This window comes from Triticum aestivum, chromosome 5A (genome assembly GCF_018294505.1).
Source record: "Triticum aestivum cultivar Chinese Spring chromosome 5A, IWGSC CS RefSeq v2.1, whole genome shotgun sequence".
Classification (NCBI taxonomy): Eukaryota; Viridiplantae; Streptophyta; class Magnoliopsida; order Poales; family Poaceae; genus Triticum; species Triticum aestivum.
The window spans coordinates 113628528-113642514 of NC_057806.1; positions in this window are offsets into that span (position 1 = coordinate 113628528).

A 13987-nucleotide genomic window follows, 5' to 3' on the forward strand; every position below is an offset into this window, starting at 1 on the left:
TGAGCTTCGTGGAAACCCTAACAAGATCCCTCCAAAAACCGTTGGCGATCACTTGTGGCTGAACAAGGCTTGACCTACTCTAGGGCTGGACCCGTGGGCTCGTCTCAAGATCTCTGATGAAGATGATGGGCACCTGGCACCGAAAAAGAGGGACATCCACCATGCTACGCCTTCCAGCCCGGTGTCTCCGCTTGCTTACTGGTCGCCGCAGGCTGACACGGCCCCTCGGCTGAAGACCATGAAGGCTTCGCTGGACCCTCCTTGTGTCATTTGAGTGCTCTATCCGCTCTGCCTTTGGCACCGCTCGGGTGATTTGTGTTATTCAGAGAACTTGTTCATCCACCCCCTAGTTTGTAGCTTTTCTACCTTTGCTTTCGAACTGCTCTTTGAGCTGCTGTATCAGAATATGTTGTGGTTTCGTTCTCAGCAATGGAACCAGGGAGATGCTCCCTATTTTTCTAATTTTTTTATTTCATATGTTATTATATATTATTTTTATTGTCATCATATATTTAGTAGATACTTACATATGTAAGAAAACAATATCCCACATCTTATTAACTTATAAAAATAATTTCTTAACAAATAAAATCCTGGATTGTTTTGGCACAAAAATCCTAGTGATTGTGTACAAAAGCTTGGTAAGATTTAAGGACGAATGTAATAATATCACTTATTATTTAAATATATTTATAACAAAATGCTCAGCCCCTTTTTATTTTTTGATAACATTGCTGGCCCAACCCAACATTATAATTAGAAAGTGCAAATGGCCTATAATTTTTTAGGAAATAAAATAAACGGGCCGCATGGACGCTACATTATTTGTTCACCCAGCCTAGCTAATGGCTGTAATTCAAAAAAAGAAGATCAAATTGACTGTAAATTCTACCGCGCAAAAAAAGACTATAAATTCTGAAAAAATGGGTTGAATACGTGCCACATTTTTGGAGGCTGAAATGTGGGCCAATAGGTCGAAGCCAATGCAAGTCGTTGTCAATTTAGTCAACAAATGATTCTGACATGTTAGCCGTTGGATTTACATCCAACGACCGGCATCTATCTTCAATCTCTCGTCTTCTTCCTCCAGCGCCGCCAGGACCACCTCCCACCTCCTGCTGCTAGCAGCTCTGCTTAGCACGCTTCGCTATGAAGCGCTACTCCATGTTGGCCAGGCCATCCCTCCACCCCTCCACACCTCCTGTTCTTCTCCACCGACTGCCGAACCACACCGCACTAGAACCAGTTAACCCTCGGACACCTCCCCGTCTGTGACTCTACTCCCGTGTCTTCCCATCTCCGGCTCGTTGCTGTCCGGGGCCTCGCCGTCGTCCACCACCTTGGATGCGCTCGGCGCGGCGTGGTCAACATGGTCAACGAACGACACCATCGGAAGTAGACTGTGCGTGGAGAGGCTGGCAGCTGGGTCCATGGCCGCACACAAGGAAATGCCTCCTTATTACGCGCAAAATAATGATTCCTCCACCTAACATCTGCGACCCACCGGAAGGGCCTCTGTATTTCGTGAAATAAAGTGCCCCCCGCTGACATGTCGGACCCACCAGCTATCTTCGCACACAAGGAAGTGCCTCCTTATTACGCACAAAAAAATGAATATTCCCCTTGCCAGCTGGAACCCAGCATAGTGGGAGGCTGACTTGTGGGCCTACCAAGTTGATGGGGATGGAGGGCTTTGTCAACTTAGTCAATATGAACGATTCTAGCTCCTGTTACTGTACGATGTTCATCCAACGACCGTAGTGCTTCTTCAACCTCTGGTGTTCTTGCTCCAGCCGCCCAAACCAATGCCGGTCGTGCCGCGTGCTCCTGCCTCCCGTGGCCGGCTGTGATGTCGCGGAGGCCTCACCGCCGCCTACTACTCCCACCGCTGGCCATGCCATCCCTCTACTCACCCACACCCCCTGTTATTCTGCGGCGACCGCAGCCGAACCAGTGAATCCTCCTACTCCTCTTCGCGTGGGCATCCACTGCTGCGTCTTCCCCGGCTCCGAGTCGTCCCCTTCCTAGTCCTCGCCGTCGTCCACCGCCCTGGTGCTCTCGGCGCGGCGTGGTCAACGTGGTCAACGACCGACTTCCATCGGAAAGTACTATACGTGGAGAGGCTGAAAGCTGGGTCCACGGCAGCCGCAAGGAAGTGCCTCCTTATTACGTGGAAAATAATTATTCCTCCACCTGACAGTAGGGACCCACCGGACGGGCCACCAGTATTTTGCGAAAAAATTGTTTCCCCTTGACTGTTGGGACCCACCGGACGGGCCACCATATTTCACGAAAAAAACGTTCCCCCAGCTATCAGCTCGGACCCACCGAAAGTGCCTCCTTAATATGCACAAAAAAATGAATACTCCTCCAGCTAGCTGGGACCCACTGAGGGAGTCCTGGATTAGGGGGTGTCCGGATGGCCGGACTATACCCTCAGCCGGACTCTTGGACTATGAAGATACAAGATTGAAGACTTTGTCCCGTGTCCGGAAGGGACTTTCCTTGGCATGGAAGGCAAGCTTGGCGATACGGATATGTAAATCTCCTACCATTGTAACCGACTTTGTGTAACCCTAACCCTCTCCGGTGTCTATATAAACCGGAGGGTTTTAGTCCGTAGGACAACATATAGAACAACAATCATACCATAGGCTAGCTTCTAGGGTTTAGCCTCTCCGATCTCGTGGTAGATCTACTCTTGTACTACCCATATCATCAATATTAATCAAGCAGGACGTAGGGTTTTACCTCCATCGAGAGGGCCCGAACCTGGGTAAAACTTCGTGTCCCTTGCCTCCTGTTACCATCCGGCCTAGACGCACAGTTCGGGACCCCCTACCCGAGATCTGCCGGTTTTGACACCGACATTGGTGCTTTCATTGAGAGTTCCTCCGTGTTATCGCCGTTAGGCTTGATGGCTCCTACGATCATCAATGACGATGTAGTCCAGGGTGAGACCTTCCTCCCCGGACAGATCTTCGTCTTCAGCGGCTTCGCACTGCGGGCCAATTCACTTGGCCATCTGGAGCAGATCGAAAGCTATGCCCCTGGCCGTCAGGTCATATTTGGAAGTTTAAACTACACGGCTGACATCCGCGGGGACTTGATCCTCGATGGATTCGAGCCACTGCCGAGCGCGCCGCACTGTCACGACGAGCATGATCTAGCTCTGCCACCGAACAGTGCCCTGGAGGCCGCACCCACATCGGCTTCGACCCTTAATTCGAAGCCAATTGCGCCGATCGAGGATGGGTGGTTGGACCCGCCTCGGGGGCTGCGATCCCAACGGCGATCGAGCCGAACGCCAGCCCCGCACTCTGTGATGCTCATGACTCCAAGGAGCCGGACTCCTCTCCGGACTTCGAACCCTCCGCACCCCTGCCGATCGAATCCGATTGGGTGCCGATCATGGAGTTTACTGCTGCGGACATCTTTCAGCACTCGCCTTTCGGCGATATTCTGAAGACACTAAAGTCTCTCTCTTTATTAGGAGAGCCCTGGACGGACTACGGCCAGCAAGGTTGGGATACATACAATGAAGAAATTCAAAGCCCACCCACCACCCACTTTGTAGCCACTGTCGACGATTTAACCGACATGCTCGACTTCGACTTTGAAGACATCGACAGTATGGACGCTGATGCAGGAGACGATGAAGAACCAGTGCCTATTGGGCCCTGGAAAGCCACCTCATCATATGACATATACATGGTGGACACCCGAAAAGAAGGAGACGACGATGGAACAACGGAGGATGACCCCTCCAAGAAATAGCCTAAGCGTCGGCGTCAGCGGTGCCACTCAAAATCCAGCCAAAGCAAATACGGTGACTCCAGCACGAGAGATAATAATACTCCGAAGAGTGCCGAAGAAAACCCCCTCCAGCAAGATTCAGCACAGGAGGATGGAGAAGCCAGCCCTCACGAGAGAGCGGCAGACAGAGAGGTCGAGGACGATAACCATACGCCTCCCTCCGAAGACGAGGAAAGCCTCGACGATGACGAATTCGTCGTGCCAGAGGATCCCATCGAGCAAGAGCGTTTTCAACGCAGGTTTATGGCCACGGCAAGAAGCCTCAAGAAAAAACAGCAACAACTTAGAGCTGATCAAGATTTGCTAGTCGACAGATGGACTGAAGTCCTTGCGGCCGAAGAGCATAAACTCGAACGCCCCTCCAAGAGCTACCCATAGCGCAGGTTGCTACCCTGATTAGAGGAGGAAGCACTTAAACCTGCACTTGATACGGCCGACCGGCCACCTCATGGCCGCGCAAAGAGGCCTCTTGGCCTTCCACTCAAGCCGCACCCCGTACCAAGGCACAGGAAAATGCGCCAGACCTGCGAGATATGTTGGAGGACAAGGCAAGGCAAACAAGATCGATCTATGGATCGCGTGGGCGCCCCATGACTCGAGACGGTAACCGTCACACCGGACACAAATCTGGTAGGGCCGAGCACAGTAGACAAAGCTCATTGGAGCTACGACGTGATATAGCCCAGTACAGAGGCGCCACACACCCACTATGCTTCATAGACGAAGTAATGGATCATCAAATCCCCGAGGGTTTCAAACCCGTAAACATCGAATCATATGATGGCACAACAGATCCTGCGGTATGGATCGAGGATTATCTCCTTCATATCCACATGGCCCATGGCAATGATCTCCACGCCATCAAATACCTCCCACTCAAGCTTAAAGGACCAGCTCGGCATTGGCTTAACAGCTTGCCAGCAGGATCAATCGGTTGTTGGGAGGACCTGGAAGCCGCATTCCTCAACAATTTCCAGGGCACTTATGTGCGGCCACCAGACGCCGATGACCCAAGCCACGTAATTCAGTAGCCAGAGGAATCGGCCAGGAAATTCTGGACACGGTTCCTAACAAAGAAAAATCAAATAGTCGACTGTCCGGACGCTGAGGCCCTAGCAGCCTTCAAACAAAATATCCGTGACGAGTGGCTTGCCCGGCACCTTGGACAGGAAAAGCCGAAATCCATGGCAGCACTCACGACACTCATGACCCACTTTTGCGCGGGAGAAGAGAGCTGGCTTGCTCGTAGCAACAATATGACCAAGAACCCTGGTAATTCGGATACCAGGGACAGTAGTGGTAGGTCGCGTTGCAACAAGCAGAAGCGCCGCACTAACGGCGACAATGCTGAGGATACGGCAGTTAATGCCGGATTCAGAGGCTATAAATCCGGTCAGGGGAAAAAGCCATTCAAAAGAAATCCTAGGGGCCTGTCCAGTTTGGACCGAATACTTGACCGCTTGTGCCAGATACATGGCACCCCCGAAAAGCCGGCCAATCACACCAACAGGGATTGTTGGGTGTTCAATCAGGCAGGCAAGTTACATGCCGAAAATACAGACAAGGGGCTGCATAGCGATGACGATGAAGAGCCCCGGCCGCCGAACAACAGTGGACAGAAGGGTTTTCCCCCACAAGTGCGGACAGTGAACATGATATACGCAACCCACATCCCCAAGAGGGAGCGAAAGCACGCGTTAAGGGACGTATACGCGATAGAGCCAGTCGCCCCAAAGTTCAACCCATGGTCCTCCTGCCCGATCACCTTTGATCGAAGGGACCATCCCACTAGCACCCGTCATGGCGGATTCGCCGCATTGGTTCTAGACCCAATTATTGACGGATTTCATCTCACTAGAGTCCTTATGGACGGCGGCAGTAGCCTGAACCTGCTTTACCAGGATACGGTGCGGAAAATGGGCATAGATCCCTCAAGGATTAAGCCCACCAAAACGACCTTTAAAGGCGTAATACCAGGTGTAGAGGCCAACTATACAGGCTCAGTCACACTTGAAGTGGTCTTCGGATCTCCGGATAATTTCCGAAGCGAGGAGTTAATCTTCGACATAGTCCCATTCCGCAGTGGCTATCACGCACTGCTCGGACGAACCGCATTCGCCAAGTTCAATGTGGTACCGCACTATGCATACCTTAAGCTCAAGATGCCAGGCCCTCGAGGACTAATTACGGTCAATGGAAACACCGAACGCTCCCTTCGAATGGAGGAGCACACGGTGGCCCTTGCAGCGGAAGTACAAAGCAGCCTCTCCAGGCAGTTCTCCACTCCAGCCATTAAACGTCCAGACACCGTCAAGCGCGCCCGGAGTAACCTACAACAAGACCGCCTGGCACGTTCCGAGCAGGCGTAGTAATGCGGCCCCAACCCCAGCCCTCGCAAAAATGCGACACCAGTACTTCGCGTACATAACTACGCTCTAGAAATACCATGGGTACAGGGGGAGGGGCACCATCACGGCACGCCCGAAACACGGCTTAAACCGCACCAGGGGCTGCCGATTTTTTACTTTTCTCTTACTTTCAGGACTCCACTCTTTGGAAGGCCTGTTCGACAGTTCAATTGCCGCACAAACGATGCAAGATCCAGGGAAGCAGACAAGCCATGCCGCATTACAGAACTCCCAGGTGGTCTCTATCACGAGCAGTATACCTGTTTCACATACCATTCCGCAGCCTGCCCCTGGAATGGACATGTTAAAATAGTCCAACCTTTCGCTTATCACATTATTTGTATCGTTCTTCTTTGATCGCACCCCTTTTTAATAAACAATGCATAGCTTCTTTCTATTTTTGCATTACTCTTTTTTTTTACAAATATATGTTCCTTAACGACATGTTGCACCCGTACACTTTGGTACGGCCAAAATACGCCAGGGGCTTTAGTACCCCTCAATATGGTGTGAGAAGTACGAACACTTTAACAAGTGCGGCACCCCGAACTTATAGCATTATATGCATCGGCTCCGAATCATGTCTTGGGTCAATAGTTGGGTTTGCCCGGCTCCTTTGTTTTGGTGCCTTACGTTCCGCTATATCGGCTAAGGTAGCACTAGGAGAACTACTGCGATTGTGCCCCAGTTGAGCTGGGTCGAGCACCTCAGTAGAGAAAGCTAAAACTGACTGTCATGATGAAGCGAGAGCTGGTCGCTGTTTGAGAGGTTTTTCGAGTCCTTAAAGACTTATGCTCTTAGAGCGAGGAGTCGGCTCTGTCCGGCCAAGGCATGGATAGCGGCCCGAACTCGGTCTTCTGAATACCAGGGCCTTCGCCGAAATTTAAAATTATAGAATTCTATGGCTAAGTGAGAGTGTTCAAGCATTATAGTCCGATTGCCTTGTTCATTGTGCTGAGCGCCTCCCTCGAAGGACCCAAACATGGGAAAAAGAGCGCTCAGGTTTATCCCCGAACACCCCAGCACTAGCGGCACGGGGGCAGAAGCCGACGACTCGCCATCTCTCAGAATTGATAAACAACATCACATAATGTAATATTTTAAATTCCAACAGCATTGCTTAGCGCATATGAACAAGTTTTCAGCACACACGACAAGACGAGCGAGTTTTACTCAAAAATTACATCCCTGGAACATTCATCCGCCACAATGCGGGCACCCTTCAGAACATCCGTATAATAATTCCCGGGCTTGTGATGCTCTTTCCCTAGCGGTGGCCCATCCTTCACAAGCTTTTCAGCATCCAGCTTTCCCCAGTGCACCTTAGCCCGGGCAAGGGCCCTACGGGCACGTTCAATGCAGACGGAGCGCTTGATGACTTCGAGCCTTGGACAGGCCCCCACCAGCCACCGCACCAGCCCGAAATAGCTCCCAGGCAGAGCCTCTCCAGGCCACAACCGAACTATGAGGCCCTTCAAGACCTGTTCGGCCGCCTTGTGGAGCTCGACCAGTTGCTTCAGCTGGTCGCTCAGGGGCACAGGGTGTCCGGCCTCAGCATACTGAGACCAGAACACCTTTTCTGTCGAGCTTCCCTCCTCGCCTCGATAGAATGCGGCGGCATCAGACATGCTACAGGGAAGATCTGCGAACGCTCCTGGAGAGCTCCGGATTCGGGTAAGTAACAAGTAACTTACGTTTATGTGTTTGCTTTGCATAAAGAATGCCTTACCCGCCGCTATCTTTTTCACATCATCCAACTCCTGGAGGGTCTTCTGGGATTCGGCCTTGGCAGACTTGGCATTTTGAATAGCCACCGCGAGCTCGGACGCCCGCGTCTTTGAGTCAAGCTCCAAACTCTCATGTTTTTCCATGAGAGCCTGGAGCTCTTGCCGCACCTTGCCAACCTCGGCCTCATACTTCTCCCGCTCGGTGCGCTCCGTGGCCGCCCTCTTCTCGGCCTCGACCAGCGCTTGCTTAAGGGTCGCCACCTCAGACGTGGCCCCTACAATAGCCACGATGATCCTGTCATTTTTTGCAATTGCACCTTTTTTATATATATTTAAAACAAGGTATTTCTTACCTTCCTTCTCCTCGAGCTGCTTCTTGGCACGCCCGAGCTCTTGCTCGGACTGCTCGAGGTTCTGCTTTAGCGTGTCCACTTCCGCAGTTAGTACGGCGGACGCCAGCAGAGAAGCCTGCATACGCATATTGACTCCTTTTTGTTAGACTCCTGCGAATTTTATTTTGATCCTCTATTCGGCTTTTCTTCCCGAATGCCAAACAGAGCATCAGGGGCTACTGTCTATGCGGTAATATTATTTACACATTCTTTACTTACCTCAAAGCCTGTTAAAAGGCTAGTACAAGCTTCAGTCAGTCCGCTCTTGGCGGACTGAACCTTCTGGACCACCGCACTCATAATGGTGCAGTGCTCCTCGTCAATGGAGGCGCCTTTGAGCACCTCCAACAGATTGTCCGGCGCCTCCGATTGGACGGGGGTCACCGGCATGGTGGGCTTGCTCCTCTTGGAAGGAGGTCGCCCGCCGGACTCTGGAACCTTTGTAGGTTACGGAGCGGTGTCCGGCCTAGGGCCGGACTTGGAGCCCTAGGGGGTTTTATCCCCTTTACTCCTGGAGTCCGGGAGGTCGCCTTGCGGCGCCTCCAGGACCACCTCCTCCCGGCTTGGAACCTGCTGGGACAACACTTCAGTGTTGTCCGTAGGGCGGGGGGAGGAAGCCGTCGGAAGCGAATTCACATCCAAGAGTCCAGTGAACCACTCGACGACGCGTCGAGCCGGTCTTTGGGTGGGCTGCATAAACATATTCGACATAAGGGAAAGCTGTGCAATAAAGGAATACTATGAATTACTCTGGTATCCGGATACTTACGATTTAGCCAGGGGCTTGGCCCTGAGTTACCACTCCTCTCCGCCGTCGTCGGGTCGGTGGAGTAGTCCGGAGGAAGGGTTTTCCCCTTCTTGGACCCTTCGGCCTCCCCAGTTGGGGCGGCCTTCCTTTTCTTCCCTTCCCCCGCTGGAGGGGGAGGGGTCTCTTCTTCCTCCTCCTCGTCTTCATGGGAGGAGTGCGTCTTGGAGTCGTCGGATAAGGGATCCGACACCTCCAGGTGCCGGGTACTCTTTCGAGTCCCCGTGGCCTTCTTCTTGGCCTTCTTCTCTGGCACCACATGGGGCGCCGGAACCAGCAGCTCGCCAAACAAGCGTCCGCTGGGCCTTCGGGCAAAGGAGCCGGACAGTTGATCTGTCCAGACATCTCCTGCCAATCCTATCAAAGGTAAGGGAGCTTAGATCCCGCATGGAGTCAAACTATGAAAAACTGATACCATGTAAAAGGTAAAAACAGCTTACCGCATGAGCGTGACGCTGCGTACTGAATCCACGATCCTCGGTAGCGGATGCGGGGGCCTCGGCACCTTTGAAAAGCACCTTCCAGGCATCTTCGTATGTCGTGTCGAAGAGCCTGCTCAGAGTTCGGTGCCGCGCCGGGTCGAACTCCCACAGGTTGAAAGCCCGTTGTTGACACGGGAGGATCCGGCGGATGAGCATAACTTGGACTACATTGACAAGTTTGAGCTTCTTGTCCACCAGGATTTGGACGGATGTTTGGAGTCCGGTCAGCTCTCCTTTTTTACCCCATGACAGGCCTGTCTCCTTCCAGGAGGTGAGCCGCGTAGGGGGTCCGGATCGGAACTCGGGGGCTGCGACCCATTCAGGGTCGCGCGGCTCGGTGATGTAAAACCACCCCAATTGCCACCCCTTCAGGGTCTCCACAAAGGCGCCCTCGAGCCATAAGACGTTGGGCATCTTGCCCACCATGGCGCCTCCGCATTCCGCCTGGTTGCCGCGCACCACCTTCGGCTTGACATTGAAAGTCTTCAGCCATAGGCCGAAATGGGGGCGGATGCGGAGGAAAGCCTCGCACACGACGATAAACGCCGAGATGTTGAGGACAAAGTTTGGGGCCAGATCGTGGAAATCCAGGCCATAGTAGAACATGAGCCCCCGGACAAATGGGTGGAGAGGGAAGCCCAGTCCGCGGAGGAAATGGGGGAGGAACACCACCCTCTCATGGGGCCTAGGGGTGGGGATGAGCTGCCCCTCTTCAGGAAGCCGGTGCGCAATGTCATTAGACAAGTATCCGGCCTTCCTTAGTCTTTTGATGTGTCCCTCCGTGACGGAGGAGACCATCCACTTGCCTCCCGCTCCGGACATGGCTGGAGAAGGTTGAGGTGGGGAGTGAGGGCTTGGGCGCTGGAGCTCGAGTGCGCAAGAATGGATAGGCAAAGGAGGAAGAAGGCGTAGGTGAAAAGGTGGATCCTTATCCCCTTATATGGGTGGACGCAACTATGTGTCCCCACCAGCCTGGTAAAACTCGCTTATCCCCAAGCGCCGTAATCAATGGCGCGGTTGGGTTACCCACGCCCGTATTGATGAGAATCCCGGAATAAGGGGACACGATCTCTGCTTCAACAAGACGTGCCAAGGAAACCGCCTCGCATGACGCGCTGAGGTGGGATAATAAAACGATTCGAATAAAGACTTGGTTGTGGTGTGTCGCACTACGGAATACGCCAGTGGATTAGATCTGTGTAAATATTATTCTCTCTATGGCCATATGTGGAAACTTATTTTGCAGATCCGGACACTATCTTTGTGTTCAAAATCTTCTATGAAGTACTTGGAGGAGGAACCCGCCTTGCAATGCCGAAGACAAACTGCGCGCCGGACTCGTCGTCATTGAAGCCTGGTTCAGGGGCTACTGAGGGAGTCCTGGATTAGGGGGTGTCCGGATGGCCGGACTATACCTTCAGCCGGACTCCTGGACTATGAAGATACAAGATTGAAGACTTCGTCCCATGTCCGGAAGGGACTTTCGTTGGCGTGGAAGGCAAGCTTGGCGATACGGATATGTAGATCTCCTACCATTGTAACCGACTTTGTGTAACCCTAACCCTCTCCGGTGTCTATATAAATCGGAGGGTTTTAGTCCGTAGGACAACATACAGAACAACAATCATACCATAGGCTAGCTTCTAGGGTTTAGCCTCTCCGATCTCGTGGTAGATCTACTCTTGCACTACCTATATCATCAATATTAATCAAGCAGGATGTAGGGTTTTACCTCCATCGAGAGGGCCCGAACCTGGGTAAAACTTCGTGTCCCTTGCCTCCTGTTACCATCCGGCCTAGACGCACAGTTCGGGACCCCCTACCCGACATCCGCCGGTTTTGACACCGACACCCACCTTGCTGGTCTGACTTGTGGGCCTACTAAGTTGACGGGGATGAAGGGCTTTGCCAACTTAGTCAATATGAACGATTCTAGCTCTAGTTACCGTATGATGTCCATCCAACGGCCGTAGTGCTTCTTCCACCTCTGGTCTTCTTGCTCCAGCCGCCCAAAGCAGCGCTGGTCGTGCCGCATGCTCCTGCCTCTCGTGGCCGGCTGTGCTGCCGCAGAGGCCTCACTGCCCCCTACTATTCCCACCGCTGGCCAGGCCCTGCGGCGATGGCAGCCTCACACCGTAGCCGAACCAGTGAACCCTCGTAGTCTTCTCCGCGCGGGCTTCCGCTGACGCGTCGTCCCCTTCCTAGGCCTCGCCGTCGTCCACCGCCGTGGTGCTCTCCATGCAGCGTGGTCAACATGGTCAAGGAACGACTTCCATCGGAAGAGTACTGTACGTGGAGAGGCTGACAGCTGGGTCCACGGCCACAACCCAGTTTTTTTGTGATTTGCCAAGTAAGTCGCTTTGTCAGGCCTGTTGGGCTGCAAATCTTTCAAGACGAGGAGAGCTTTCATTCGGCTGGCCGAGAAAATGACCCATCAGTAATGAGAAATGGGTTGTACATTTTTAAAACACATCAAACCGGCAATTAGTTTCAAATATCTTTTTTTTCATTTCAAGATTTTAAATTACATTATTACATTAATTTTATGCGTGGAGAATTTGTTGGATTTTATATTGATATACATTTATTTTTAAAATCAGTTTGAATGTGAGTCGAAATTTCGGGATTAAAAACAGTTCGGACCGCACCGAAATATGCAAAATTTCATACAATTTTTTAACCGTTGCCACAATATGGGCTGCAATGCTAACAAAAAGAATATGGGCTCCAAAAAAACCCTTAAGAATTAGCAAATGGGATGTAAATTATTAGAAATAATGGTAGATGGGTTGTATGCTGTTTTCCACAGATTTGAGGCTTTCCTAAAAAAAGGTTGACCCACAAGCACTGACTGTTGGATGTCCATCCAACGGCCGTCGTGCTTCTTCAATCTCTGCTCTTCCTGCTCTAGCCGCTCAAACAAGCGCCGGCGGGACTGCCTGCTCCCTCCTCCTCGCGGCCGGCTGTGCTGCCGCGCATGCCTCACCGCCCGACCGTACTCCCATCGCTAGCCTACCCATCCCTCTACTCACCCACACCTGCTGTTATTCTTCGGCGATGACAGATGAACCAGTAAACCCTCATACAGTTGTACTCCCCTCCACATGGGAAACAACTGCCGAGTCTTCCCTGCCTCCATGTCATCCCCTTCCTAGGCCTCACCGTCGTCCACCGCCCTGGTGCTCTCCGCGCGGTGTGGTCAACGTGGTCAAGGAACGACTTCCATTGGACGTGGACTGTATGTGGAAAGGCTGACAGCTGGGTCCATGGCCGCAGCAAGGAAGTGCCTCCTTATTACGCGGAAAATAATGTTTCCACTGTATTTCACAAAAAAACGTTTCCCCCTGACTGCTGGGACCCACCAGCTACATCTTCACACGCAAGGAAGTGCGTTCGGGCAAAAAAAACGATTTGCCCCCTCACTGCTGGGACCGACCAGCTACATCTTCGCAGGCAAGGAAGTGCCTGACAGTCGGGACCCACCTGGTCGAAGCATACGTAGCGTTGTCATTCTGGTCGCGAACGTGTCCGTACATATATACTGGTGGATGTAGAGGCGCGCACATGTCGTAGTAGAGGCGGCCAGGGTGGAAGAAAGAAAATACGGCCACGTATGTGTACATACGGGCGGGGTCTCGAATGCCTACTCGCGCATACGTACGACGATGACTCATTGACATGGATGGGTCGGAATGGAGAAACAGCGTCGTCGTGTTCATGGGCAGGCAACGGAATGCATCGTGTTCATGGGGAGGCAACGAAATGCGTCGTGTTCATCGGGAGGCAACGGAACACGTGGGAGCCAACCGGCTGGGTCGGAGCGGAATGCGTGGGCGTGTTCATCAGGAGGGCTTGGATGGAACAGGCGATGGAAACGAGGCCTGGCATACCGCACAACGGAGGAAACAGACCTCCTACATTCGGAACGGAGTCCTGTTGATCGGGAGGGGTCTGGCGTACCACAAAACGGAGGAAACGGACCTCCTACGGTCGAAACGGGGGTCCTGTTGATCAGGAGGGGTGTGGCGTACCGCAAAACGGAGGAAACGGACTTGTGTTGGAGCGCTACGGTCGAAATGGGGATCCTGTTCATAGGGAGGGGTGTGGCGTACCGCAAAACGGGACTCCACGGGATATTGTTCATCTCCATTGTCGACCTCCTCCAGCCTCCACGGGCTCCTGTTCATCCAGCCTCCACCGCGCGCTACTCCACTGGCTACTGTTCAACCACCCCTCCACCGTCTACTGTTCATCCAGCCCTCCACACCACGGGGTCCTGTTCAACCACCCCTCCACGGGCACCCCTCCACCACCTACTGTTCATCCAACCCTCCACACCACGGGCTATTGTTCAACC